The following is a 14162-nucleotide window of genomic DNA, read 5'->3' on the forward strand; positions in this document are numbered from 1 at the left end:
CTCAGCTCCACTTTCCGGCCCGAACACCATAACCCTTAATCCCTTTATTCTTCAAAAAACTATCTATCTTTACCTTAAAAACATGTAATGAAGGAGCCTCAACTGCTTCACTGGGCAAGGAATTCCATAGATTCACAACCCTTTGGGTTGTGCAGTGCAGAAGGAGGCCATTTGTCCCATCGAGTCTGCACCAACCCACTTAAGCCCTCACTTCCCCCCTAACCCCATAACCCAATAACCCCTCCTTACCTTTTTGGACACTAAGGGCAATTTAGCATGGCGAATCCACCTAACCTGCACGTCTTTGGACTGTGGGAGGAAACCGGAGCACCCGGAGGAAACCCACGCAGACATAGGGAGAACGTGTCGACTCTGCGCAGACAGTAAGCCAGCGGGGAATTTAACTTGGGATCCTGGCACTGTGAAGCCACAGTGCTAGCCACTTGTGCTACCATGCTGCCCAACGACAAGATGAAATGACTGACAACAAACTTGAAAAAAAAGTTGCAAACGTTTACCAAATGGAATTAGGAAGGTCTGTGTGGGGTTTCCACATTCTCCCCGTGTCTGCGTAGGTTTCACCCCCACAACACAAAGATGTGCAGGTTAGGTGGATTGGCCATGCTAAATTGCCCCTTAATTGGAAAAAAATAATTGGTTACTCTAAATTTAAAAAAATTAAGAAGAAGGAGAAATTCATGAGTCAATGTAGAATAAGCTGAACTCCATGAAAATGAAATGAAATGAAAATCGCTTATTGTCACAAGTAGACTTCAATGAAGTTACTGTGAAAAGCCCCTAGTCGCCACATTCCGGCGCCTGTTCGGGGAGGCTGTTACGGGAATCGAACCGTGCTGCTGGCCTGCTTGGTCTGCTTTCAAAGCCAGCGAGTTAGCCCAGTGTGCTAAACAATGAAAAAGCAACTAGAAAATAACAAGTCCATTGAAGAATTGAATTGGGAGAAAAAGAGGTTGAAGAAGAGAAGCTTGGCAATGAGAAATTAACTGAAGAGGTAAAAAATTGAAATTGACAGTAGAATCAGCAGTTTAGAAAGAGAAAGAAACTGAGGTTACGTGCCAGAACAAGATTGCCGAAATGGTCACGTGAATGCAAAAGCACAGGTACAAATTTGATAAATTGGTTAATGAAAAAGATACTGAATTGAAATTCTGGAAAGAGAAGAAACTTTATCTCACAACCCAGGGACCAGAAACACAATGTCACAACCAGGTACCAGAAACACCGTCACGACCAGGTACCAGAAACACAGTGTCACGACCATTCCTTCACAGGTGACAGACCAAGATTGTGAAAGAACTGCCAAGACATAAGACTTTGTGATGATATGGGCTTGCAAGCATTATAATGTAAGGTGCTCAGCAGAGCAAGGGTCAGTGTGGGACTGGAATGTGGCACCCCCCAAAGAGTGATGTATGTAGTCACACAATCTAAAACAGTCCAGAACTGAGCTCAGAAAGCAGCATTTCTGCAAGGAACAGCTCCATGCAAGACCATAGTTGAAAGTGCATGCAGTTAAAGCCTATAAATAAAAGTTTATGTTTAAACACACAAGCTTATCAATGAGTCATCGCCATAGCACCGTCAAAATCCCATATTAAGTACATAATATGACATGGTGTCACATTATGAAACTTCAGTAGTAGATCAAGTTAGATCCTCTAAATTATTGTCTCTAAGGACGGACCCCTGTCGTACCAAATGGATGGATCATTTAGAAACATGTGGATCACTTGAGTAGAGAGACATTCCAGCAGTTTGTGTTGCCATCAAGAAATGTTTTCAAACCTGTAAGTACCAATGTACCCGATGAACCTATTATAGGCATAACTGATGTCTCCATGGAATAAAGTAGTAATGAGCTGAATGCGGCAGAAGGTGTCCGATATTGCAGTTCCTGTTAATGTCGATCCTGTGGAAGCATCTCAGACTACAGAATTATGCCGCTCTTCAAGAATCAGAAAACCCCTTCAAAGACTTGATTTATAATTGTCCAATGTATGTATGTCATGTTTAGTTAGAATTTAGGACTGAATAAATTAGTTATATTTTCCATCCCGGCCAGTAGGTCCGACACGTACAGGAGCAGGTTGTCCGCATAGAGAGAGACCCTATGTTCCACCCCGCCCCTGGTCATTCCCTTCCATCCCTTTGCAGCTCTCAACGCAATCGCCAACAGCTCTATGGCCAGTGCAAACAGCAATGGGGAGAGTGGGCATCCCTGTCTGGTCCCGCGATGCAGTCTGAAATAATCTGACACTACCCTGTTCATCCTAACGCTAGCTTTTGGGGCCTGGTACAGTAGTCTGACCCAATTCACCAGTCCCTCCCCGAACCCAAACCGTCCGAGCACCTCCCACAGATAGCCCCACTCCACCCGATCGAAGGCCTTCTCAGCATCCATTGCCACCACTACCTCCACCTCCTTGCCCATCGGGGGCATCATGATCACATTAAGCAATCTTTTCAAGTTATCTGTCAGCTGCCTGCCTTTCACAAACCCTGTCTGATCGTCCCCAATCACCTCCAGTACGCAGTCCTCAATTCTAATCGCCAGGACCTTTGCCAGGAGCTTGGCATCCACATTGATCAGGGTGATTGGCCTGTGTGACCCGCAGGATTCCAGGTCTTTGTCCCGCTTCAGTATCAGCGAGATGGCGGCGGCAGGGTCCCTCTGTCCCTTGCCTCATTAAAAACCCTAGTCAAGACCAGTCCCACTAACTCCGAGAACTTCTTGTAAAACTCTACTGGGTATCCATCCGGCCCCGGGGCTTTCCCCGACTGCATGGCCTTTAGGCCCCCCAATACCTCCTCCACTCTAATCGGGGCCCCCAGCCCGTCCACTAGTCCCCCCCCTACTTTTGGGATTGTTATCCCGTCCAGGAACCTTTTCATCTCCTCCGGCTCTTCCGGGGGTTCTGAAGTATACATCCCACTATAGAAGTCCCGGAATACTTTATTCAGTCCTGCCGGGTCCTCCACTCTGCTCCCCTCCCCATCAATCACTCTACTTATTTCCCTGGCCGCCTCCCTCTTCCTGAGTTGCTGCGCTAGCAATCTGCTGGCCTTCTCCCCATGCTCATACACCGCTCCCCTCGCCTTCCTAAGTTGTTCCACGCAGGACTGGTTTTAAGCCTATTTGACCAATTTCATCAAATTGGGCCCCGCACCGTTTGAAGCCTTTTCTGTATTCTAAGAGGAACTATAGGGTAGTTTTTACTTTTGGGGAATGCACCGCATTACCGTCGACAAATCCTTCAGCCCTACGCCGCCAAATCCTTCCGCCCGGGTAAGTAAGTTTCAAAATTTTAGTATATCAAGCATTTAATGTTTTTTTTTGGTTAAAGACGAGCATACTACATGAAATATAAACATACATAAATTTTTACTTTTGTAGAGTAGGGGCCCTGCCATCACTTTTCTAATTGGGCCCGCAGTTCCTAGCACCGGCCCTGGTTCCACGGCCCTACTCGTGGATAACACCCCCAGTTCTGCCTGTAATCTCCGTCTCTCCCTGAGTAGGTCCTCCCCGGGGACCCCGCATGCTCCTCGTCTATCCGATATATTTCCCCTGCTGAACAATTCTTAACAGTAAATCTTTTTGTGTTCATTAATGGAGTCTCTGAAAGTGCATCTTTACAAAGTGAAATTGATAATGGTATCACACAAACCTTTTGAGATGTATCTAGCAATGTCCATTCTCTATGTGAGCCAGCCAACCTTACACCAGCTCACTGGCTTTTGTTCACTCATCACTTTGTTAAAATGTCTCAGAATGCTCATATTTACAGCTCTTTGTTGTGTGTGCAAAGGTATTTGGCAGGATCAGAACCTGACTCAAAATTGTGGGGAAGGGATTAAACATCACCATGAAATAACTATGAAAGTGAAAGTAGGCCTGGGCAGTAGATTTTAATTTAACTTGTCCCTTTTTAGAACATTTTACATTCATTGTAGTAAAGCTAACGTGGTCAACACACCATTTTGTATCCTGTACTTAACAAACACTCACATACATTGAACAAGAATTATGGTATAATTAGGAATCTGCCAGAAACAGATGATTTGAATAAGTAGCCTACCTCAATTATGTTATGACTGAAGACTAGGTAATTAATCAAGTAGGTCTGAAGACTGGAAATATACTAATATATGAAAGTTTTAAAGTATTAATTTGCTACTTTGTCTGTGGGAAAAGCAGCATCCAGCCACCAATGAGCAAAAATCACCATTTTGTCCTTAGCCATCTGTGGTAGGTGCAGGGTAATGACTAGAGATTTATACAAATTCAGATAAGGGAAACATCATGAACAGTCTCATTGTTCCACTCCATGGGGAAATGTGCACAAATGGTTACATACAATAAATTTAACGCAGCAACAACAATTTATCAATTGGCTAATTATAACTGACTTGATTTGTAATGAGGTCATTCTAATTCAAGGGTAATGAACATTTTAAGGCCCATCTTTGCTAATTAGTGACGAGACAGAGAGAGAGAGCGGGAGAGGGTGAGAGAGATGGGTTGTCAGACGTACTGAGTGTTCCCTGGGGCAGTATTTTGGGGAAATTGCTGTCAGTGAGGGAACTTGAGTACCTGGATTGATCACCCAACTGAAGTTGTAAAAGTCTGTTGTGTATTTTGATAAGCATACTCTTTCCCTTTTCTAAAAAATAAGCTTTGGTATTATTTGCAATTTCAGAGTCCTATCTTGCGTTATGGCTGGGTCTTGCCTGAATTTAAACATTTTAGAGTGTTGATTTGGAACTGAACAATTAGGTGCATAGAACTAAATTAAACCAAATCACATTTAATTTAGAAAACACCACTTTTTATGTTTATTATGGTGATCAAGCTGGGACTTGAAACCACAACCCCAGCTTCTCCCTGTTGTGATTGTATTTGTGTTTTGGCAGGTCAGATGGTCGGTTGAGGCCTTGTCCACACACACAATTCATGTGTGGGTTCTCTCCACTTTGGTGCATTTTTCATTCAAAATTCTATGATATTCTCTTTACAATAAATTTAGTCTGACTTCATCAGATCACGATGATTAAAAGGCTGATAATATTTAGGTTCTGATTAGTCGAGTGACACTGTTTGATCTTGATGCTTGGTTTGTGTGTGTGTGTGTGGAAGGGGGGGGGGGGGGGGGGTAGGATCAGTAAGTTTGCGGATGTCACATAGATTGGCCGAGTGGTTAACAGTGAGGTTGAATGTCTTGGGTTACAGGAAGATAAGACAGGATGGTCAAATGGGCAGAAAAGTGGCAGATTGAATTTAACCTTGAAAAGTGTGAAGTGATACACTTTGGAAAGAATAATGTGACAAGAAGTATTCAATGAATGGCCTGACACTTGGAAGTTCCAAGGAACAAAGTTTGGAGTGTTTGTCCATAGATCTCTGAAGGCAGAAGGGCAGGTTATTGGCTGGTGAAAACGGCATATGGGACACTTGCCTATATCAATCGAGACACAGATTATAAAAGCAGGGAGGTCATGTTGGAGTTGTATAGAACTTTGCTACTGTCACAGCTGGAGTACTGTGTGCAATTCTGGTTGCCACATTATAGGAAGGATGTGATTGCACTGGAGGGGGTGCAGAGGCGATTCACCAGGATGTTGCCTGGGATGTACATTTAAGTTATGATGAGAGATTGAATAGGCTTGAGTTGTTTTTGTGGAGCAGAGAAGATTGAGGGGCGACTTGATCCAGGTGTACAAAATTCTGACGGGCTTTACAGGGTGGCTAGGGAGCAGCTGTCCCCCTTAGTTGAAGGGTCAGTTACAAGTGGACACAAGTTCAAGGTGAGGGGCAGGAGGTTTAAGGTGGATTTGAGGGGAAACCTTTTTACCCAAAGGGTGGTGACTGTCTGGAATGTGCTGTCTGGCAGGGTGGTAGAGACGGGTTGTCTCACATCCTTGAAAAAAGTACCTGGATGAGCACTTGGCACGTCATATCATTCAAGGCTATGGGCCAAGTGCTGACAAATGGGATTAGGAAGACAGGTCAGGTGAGGTGTTTTTCATGTGTTGGAGCAGATTTGATGGGCCAAAGGGCCTCTTCTGTACTGTATTATTCTGAGAGTCTGTGGTTTAAGTCTCCTGTCGGTAAATCCCCCACTTGGAACCTTGCTGCACATGGGTCACAACCGCCTGCATCCAGTTCCAGCTCACAATGCCACAACTTGAGTTTGATCTCTAGGTAGCTCTTTCTTGTGCATTTTCTCCCAGTCTGTGGTGGGCATGCCACATTTCGCCGTCAAGGAGCCCCTGAACATTAATCTTGGTTTACCAAGGTGGTGCCTAAATTTAAATTGGGAATACATGACCTATGGATTTTATTGGCAGTTATGTGTACTATATGCCAATTCCATCTGAGCTGGGTGATGAGTGCTTCAATTTTAGATATTTCTGCTTTTTGAAGTATCTCAGAGTTGGGGCACCTTGTCCTCCCATTTGATGCCCATGATACACCAAATGCATCTCATGTGGAACCTGTCCAACAGCTTAATCTGTCAAATCTGTCTGGAGTAGGTAGTCCATGGCCGGAACTTTCCTGCCCTGTTGTGGTGGGTCCTGTCGTGGGAGATTCTGCCAAAAGTCCCTTGACATTCAGTGGGATCAGATGATCCCGGTGACGGGTGAGACTGTAACCCCACCCCATGTCACACAGACATATGTGGATAAGTATTCCCACAGCTTTGTACACAGCACGTTTTGTGATACATTTCATACCTTCATAATCTCTTGGGTAAATGTGCAAATGATGAGCTTGCTCTGACAATTTTATTTACCACCTTACTGTCAAAGTGGACATTTCTGAAGATTGTTTTTCCAAGATTGGTGACGTGACCTACAACTTTCAGGGGTGTGTCATTGATAATTTTGGTACATAATATTATAATCTTTATTGTCACAAGTAGGCTTACATTAACACTGCAAAGAAGTTACTGTGAAAGGCCCCTAGTCACCATATTCTGGCACCTGTTTGGGTACAGAGGGAGAATTCAGAATGTCCAAATTACCTAACCGCACGTCTTTCTGGACTTGTGGGAGGAAACGGAGCACCCGGAGGAAATCCATGCATATACAGGGAGAACGTGCAGACTCCGAACAAACAGTGACCCCAGCTGGGAATCGAACCTGGGACCCTGGTGCTGTGAAGCAACAGTGCTAACCACTGTCCTGCCGTGGCGTAGGTGGCGTAAGTCAGAATTTGATGGTGGTTGGTGGAGTATCTCAGTTTTCCTTAAGCTGTTGGTTATCACATGGCCTTAAGTTGCTTTTGAAAAATAGTCGATGATTGTTCAAAGAACATGCTCACAATGTTACACAAAGGCACAGTCATCGGTGTTGTGTTCTGTGATGTAGTCGTTGGAATGATGTACACAGAACATATAGTTCATTAACTAGAAAGAAGATTTAAAAAAAAAAAAATTTAGAGTACCCAATTATTTTTTCCAATTAAGAGGCAATTTAGTGTGGCCAATCCGCCTACCCTGCACATCTTTGGGTTGTGGGGGTGAAACCCACGCAAACACGGGGAGAATGTGCAAACTCCACATGGACAGTGACCCAGGCTGGGATTCAAACCCAGGTCCTCAGCGTCTTAGGTGTGTCACCGTGCTGCCCTAGAAAGATGATTTATTAATAAACATGTGGAAAAGATAACTAAGGAACTATTTTACAGATGATTGCTACTAAATTAATTCAGTGAATTCGCCTGGAGCTACTCTAAGTGCGACTGACTACTTGTACGTCTTACTGCCAACAGGCGGGTGTGTTGAGTCATGTCTCTACCGCCACCATCTGGCTAGAGTCACATTACTGCAGGGCATGCCACTCCTCTCATAATCCTGGTGGTCATACGTCTTTCATGTTGCTCTGCCGGATGATGAGAAAGTCAATTTGATGCCAGTGTTTAGATCCTGGGAACATCCAAGTGTTTTTGTACGTTTCCTCCTATGTACTGATGGTATTGATAATTGACATATTCCAGTGGGTGCAAAGACTCAAGAGAAGCATGTCATTGTTGTTGCATTCCCCCACACCTTAATTCCCCAGGACACCATTCCAAGCATTGAACTCTTCCCTTCACAATGATCCTGTCCTCACGTGGAGTATTTACAATAGCTCTGTCCAGGTCCTTATAGATTTTGTCTTTGATATCCTCATTGTTGGAACATATGAACTGACGATTGTCACATACATGCTGCTCACAAGAGGTAGGCATAGAGTCATGAAACTATTGTTTATGGCCCCAGGGAGACTTCTTGCGATGTCAGGTATGATGGCAAAGCTGGCAGCTGTGTCTATCTCTTACTTACCTGTCCCAAAGAATGTGTAACTTGCTGATATCTCTGCTAGCTGGCCCTCCTCTGCTTGGAATGTTTTGCTCAAAGCAACAATGTCAATATTATATTGCAAAAGCTCTCTGCTAACCAGGATAGTGCTGCAGTGGGGTTGGAAGCTGTAGTTAGTATATTGTAAGAAGCCGAGTTCCCATTTCTTCTTTTCCCTTGCCTGCAGTATACCATAGCGCAATGTTTTTCAAACTTTTTTTCACGGGATCCATTTGTCAATTGGCCAACCTTCGTGACCCATGCCACATTTGCTTACCTTTAATGCGACAGGTAAGCATGCTTGATCCTCACAATCTCACTCCAATTAGCTTCACAGAAGGAGAGGGAAATGTGCCTATCAGGTACAGAGTTCATCCGATTCCTTGGTGCTATCTTCATCTTTGTGAGAATGGAAAATCCAACCTCGCACATGTAGCTCGTTGTGAAGGGCAATGGCAAGAAAATGCTGGTTTTACTTAGCACTGGATATTCCTGAGAAATACTACTCCAGAATTCTGGCAACCTCACGGACTTGTGGCGAGTTTTTAATATGCGATCACAGGTCAAAAAAAGTTTTTTTTTAAGCAACAGCTCAGTCTCCTCATTTGGACTTACACTTTACCTTTACCACGCTCTCTCCTCTTTACGGAGGCACCATGTGACAGCCTGTGTCCAATGATGCCCCAATGACATCGAGCCACACCCACAATGGTGTTGAGCACCACCTGAATGATATCAATGCCCTTCTGACCCTGCCCACCCTCAGCTCACACAATGCAAGGCACAGAAATCTCACCCTTGCTGCCCAGTCGGTTGCTGCCCAGCCCAGCCCAGCCCTCTCACTCTCAGCCTTGCAGGCTGGCTGGCCTCTGGCTCTGGTCGAGTAGCCCCACTCCCTAAGGCCGATGCTCCCCGAGACACGATGACAGCACTTGCCAGGGACCTTCCGATTGCTGCTCTGCTTACCAGGCGGATCTTGGTTGGGGTTTGAGCTTCAAACCTCGATGAATGCTTGTGTTTCTGGCTCGCTATCTGGCCTGATGGCCTATGTTATTTTTGGTTGGTTGTCTGCCATCCTCAGCCTTGGCATAGAGCTAGACTCGTCCTGCTGCTCCCCTCAATGGCTTTGGCCAATGCCTCCTCCTCGCCTCGCTGTAGGCTTTGCAGCCGACACGGACTTAAACTCTTTGGGGCACACATCCACCTCTCACCCCTTCATTGGCCAGTGCCATGCACTGTATGTTTCATTGTAAGTCCACCCCTGGCTGTGAGTTAATAATTGACTCTGGTGAATCTTTCACCCACCTCTTTTCTTTCAAAATCTGAAACTTCTCCTCTGAAAAGTAGTGACAAAAACTGTTATCAGCGCAGCCAGATGTGGCTGGATAAGGCTAGCCAATCTGTTGGCTGTGTCCTTCGATGTGTGTGAGCAGCGTGGGGAACATGTAGCTGTTTTGGTTTTATACTTGCACTTGCCAAACTTTAAATAACTTTTGGAAAGCATCTATTTCTTTACAGTGCCAAAAACAATCATCATCCTTTCCTACAACTTGACGTTGTTTGTTTAGAATTGAAAAGATGTTTTCAAGGTAAGACACAAGTTAGCATCCAAGTTTCATCACCAAACGAATCAGTCAGAGGGGACAATTTCTTAAGGAACAAAGCATGGCTTTCACACCTTAGTTCGTAAACTCTGCCAGGCACCCGACCTTTTGACAGTCAATGTACCTCTTTCAACACCACTTCAGGATCAGATAGAACTTAGAACACTACAGCGCAGTACAGGCCCTTCGGCCCTCGATGTTGCGCCGACCTGTGAAACCACTCTAAAGCTCATCTCCACTATTCCCTTATCATCCATATGTTTATCCAATGACCATTTAAATGCCCTTAATGTTGGCGAGTCCACTACTGTTGCAGGCAGGGCATTCCACTCTGAGTACTCTTACTACTCTGAGTAAAGAACCTAGCTCTGACATCTGTCCTATATCTATCTCCCCTCAATTTAAAACTATGTCCCCTCGTGCTAGCCATTACCATCTGAGGAAAAAGGCTCTGACTGTCCACCCTATCTAATCCTCTGATCATCTTGTATGCCTCAATTAAGTCACTTCTTAACCTTCTTCTCTCTAACGAAAACAGCCTGAAGTCCCTCAGCCTTTCCTCACAAGATCTTCCCTCCATACAGGCAACATCCTGATAAATCTCCTCTGCACCCTTTCCAATGCTTCCACATCCTTCCTATAATGCGGCGACCAGAACTGCACGCAATACTCCAAATGCGGCCGTACCAGAGCTGCAACATGACCTCATGGCTCCGAAACTCAATCCCTCTACCAATAAAAGCTAACACACCGTACACCTTCTTAACAACCCTATCAACCTGGGTGGCAACTTTCAGGGATCTATGTACATGGACACCGAGTTCTCTCTGCTCATCCACACTACCAAGAATCTTACCATTAGCCCAGTATTCTGACTTCCTGTTACTCCTTCCAAAATGAATCACCTCACACTTTTCTGTATTAAACTCCATTTGCCACCTCTCAGCCCAGCTCTGCAGCTTATCTATGTCCCTCTGTAACCTGCAACATCCTTCCGCACTGTCCACAACTCCACTGACTTTAGTGTCATCTGCAAATTTACTCACCCATCCTTCTACGCCTTCCTAGAGGTCATTTATAAAAATGACAAACAGCAGCGGCCCCAAAACAGATCCTTGTGGTACACCACTAATAACTGAACTCCAGGCTGAACATTTCCCATCAACCACCACCCTCTACCTTCTTACAGCTAGCCAATTTCTGATCCAAACTTCTAAGTCACCCTGAATCCCATGTCTCTGTATTTTCTGCAATAGCCTACCATGGAGAACCTTATCAAAGTTCTTTGATAAGGTTTACTGAAATCCATATACACCACATCAACTGCTTTACCCTCGTCCACCTGTTTGGTCACCTTCTCAAAGAACTCAATAAGGTTTGTGAGGCACGACCTACCCTTCACAAACCGTGTTGACTATCTCTAATCAAATTATTCCTTTCTGGATGATTATAAATCCTATCTCTTATAATCCTTTCCAAGACTTTGCCCACAACAGAAATAAGGCTCACTGGTCTATAGTCACCAGGGTTGTCTCTACTCTCCTTCTTGAACAAGGGGACAACATTTGCTATCCTCCAGTCTTCTGGCACTATTCCTGTAGACAATGAAGACATAAAGATCAAAGCCAAAGGCTCAGCAACCTCCTCCCTAGCTTCCCAGAGAATCCTAGGATAAATCCCATCCGGCCCTGGGGACTTATCTATTTTCACACTTTCCAGAATTGCTAACACCTCCTCCTTATGAACCTAAGGCCTTCTAGTCTAGTAGCCTATACCTCAGTATTCTCCTCGACAACATTGTCTTTTTCCTGCGTGAATACTGATGAAAAATATTCATTTAGCACTTCTCCTATCTCCTCGGTCTCCACGTACAACTTCCCACTACTGTCCTTGACTGGCCCTACTCGTACCCTAGTCATTCTTTTATTCCTGACATACCTATAGAAAGCTTTAGGGTTATCCTTTATCCTACCTGCCAAAGACTTCTCATGTCCCCTCCTGGCTCTTCTTAGCTCTCTCTTTAGGTCATTCCTAGCTAACTTGTAACTCTTGAGCACCCTAACTGAACCTTCACGTCTCATCTTTACATAAGCGTCCTTCTTCCTCTTGACAAGTGATTCAACTACTTTAGTAAACCACGGTTCCCTCACTCGACCACTTCCTCTCTGCCTGACAGGTACATACTTATCAAGGACACGCAGTAGCTGTTCCTTGAACGAGCTCCACATTTCAATTGTGCCCATTCCCTGCAGTTTCCTTCCCCATCCGATGCATCCTAAGTCTTGCCTCATCGCATCATAATTGCCTTTGCCCCAGCTATAACTCTTGCCCTGTGGTATATACCTATCCCTTTCCATCGCTAAAGTAAACATACCTCAATTGTGGTCACTATCACCAAAGTGCTCACCTACCTCCAAATCTAGCACCTGTCCTGGTTCATTACCCAGTACCAAATCCAATGTGGCCTTGCCTCTTGTTGGCCCATCTACATACTGTGTCAGGAAACCCTCCTGCACACATTGGACAACAACGGACCCATCTAAAGTCCTCGATCTATAAGCGTTTCCAGTCAATATTTGGAAAGTTAAAGTCCCCCATAACAACCACCCTGTTACTTTCGCTCCTATCCAGAATCAACTTTGCAATCCTTTCCTCTACATCTCTGGAACTTTTCGGAGGCCTATAGAAAACTCCCAACAGGGTGACCTCTCCTTTCCTGTTTCTAACCTCAGCCCATACTACCTCAGTAGACGAGTCCTCATCAAACGTCCTTTCTGCCACCGTAATACTGTCCTTGACTAACAATGCCACCCCTCCCCCTCTTTTACCACCTTCCCTGAGCTTACTGAAATATCTAAACCCTGGAACCTGCAACAACCATTCCTGTCCCTGCTCTATCCATGTCTCCGAAATGGCCACAACATGGAAGTCCCAGGTACCAACCCATGCTGCAAGTTCACCCACATTATTCCGGATGCTCCTGGCGTTGAAGTAGACACACTTTAAACCACCTTCCTGCCTGCCGGTACACTCCTGCAACCTTACTCATGGCCTCACTACTCTCAACCTCCTGTATACTGGAGCTACAATTCAGGTTCCCAACCCCCTGCTGAATTAGTTTAAACCCTCCCGAAGAGCATTAGCAAATTTCCCCCCCAGGATATTGGTACCCCTCTGGTCCAGGTATAGACCATCCCGTATGTAGAGGTCCCACCTACCCCAGAATGAGCCCCAATTATCCAGGTATCTGAAATGCTCCCTTCTGCACCATCCCTGTAGCCACATGTTCCAACTGCTCTCTCTCCCTATTCCTCGTCTCGCTCGCACATGGCACGGGTAACAACCCAGAGATAATAACTCTGTTCTCAAAAACAACTCCGAAAAAAAGTTAGTTAAAAAGCAAAAGCCGCTTCTCCTGTAAGGTAAGTTTTTAAAGTGGGAAACTTACCTTCCCGACAGACCCCTGGTTACTGCTCTCGCTGCTACCGCTGTAACAATTGAAGGCCGCTTCTCCTGTAAGGTAAGTTTTTAAAACCGGAAAACTTAGCTTCCCGACAGCCCCCTGGTTACTGTTCTTGCCAAAAAACTGAAGGCCGCTTCTCCTATAAGGTAGGTTTTTATGAAATTCCTTTTGATGTCAATGCCTCACGATGCATAATGCAACGATTCAAAACAATATCCTAAGCAGCTCCCTCCTTAATCCTTATAACTCAGATGTTTTTCCCAGTCATGTTGTCTGCCCTATTGCTTGCGATTCCTCTGCAATGAACAGTTGAGCCCTTACTTTCCAGCCATGTAACTATTCAATGCTTCAAAGATCTGTGAGCCAGTGTGCTGGTTGGTAATGTCAAGCAGCATAGCAAATATTCAACAAGTTAATTGTGTCAAACATATTTAATGTAAATCAGTAAGGTTGCACAATCAAACATCTACTTTCATCCAATTATTTTGAGAACATCTGTGCAGACTTTAAACAATAAGCTATACTTGTAAATTCTCAGCAATATCACAAACTCAGTGAGCCAATGTGTTATCACTAAATGGGATGCACTTCAGATTTTCAGCTGACTTCTCATCTAACGCCATGTGAGCCATGTCTAATGCTGGAGGGAGAATTAATCTCTCTGCTACATGGGCCGTTTTCTCTTTAGCTACATGGTAAACTACCATGCAAGAGGCTAATTGTGCTTTGTCA

This window comes from Scyliorhinus canicula, chromosome 4, assembly GCF_902713615.1.
Source record: "Scyliorhinus canicula chromosome 4, sScyCan1.1, whole genome shotgun sequence".
Lineage (NCBI taxonomy): Eukaryota > Metazoa > Chordata > Chondrichthyes > Carcharhiniformes > Scyliorhinidae > Scyliorhinus > Scyliorhinus canicula.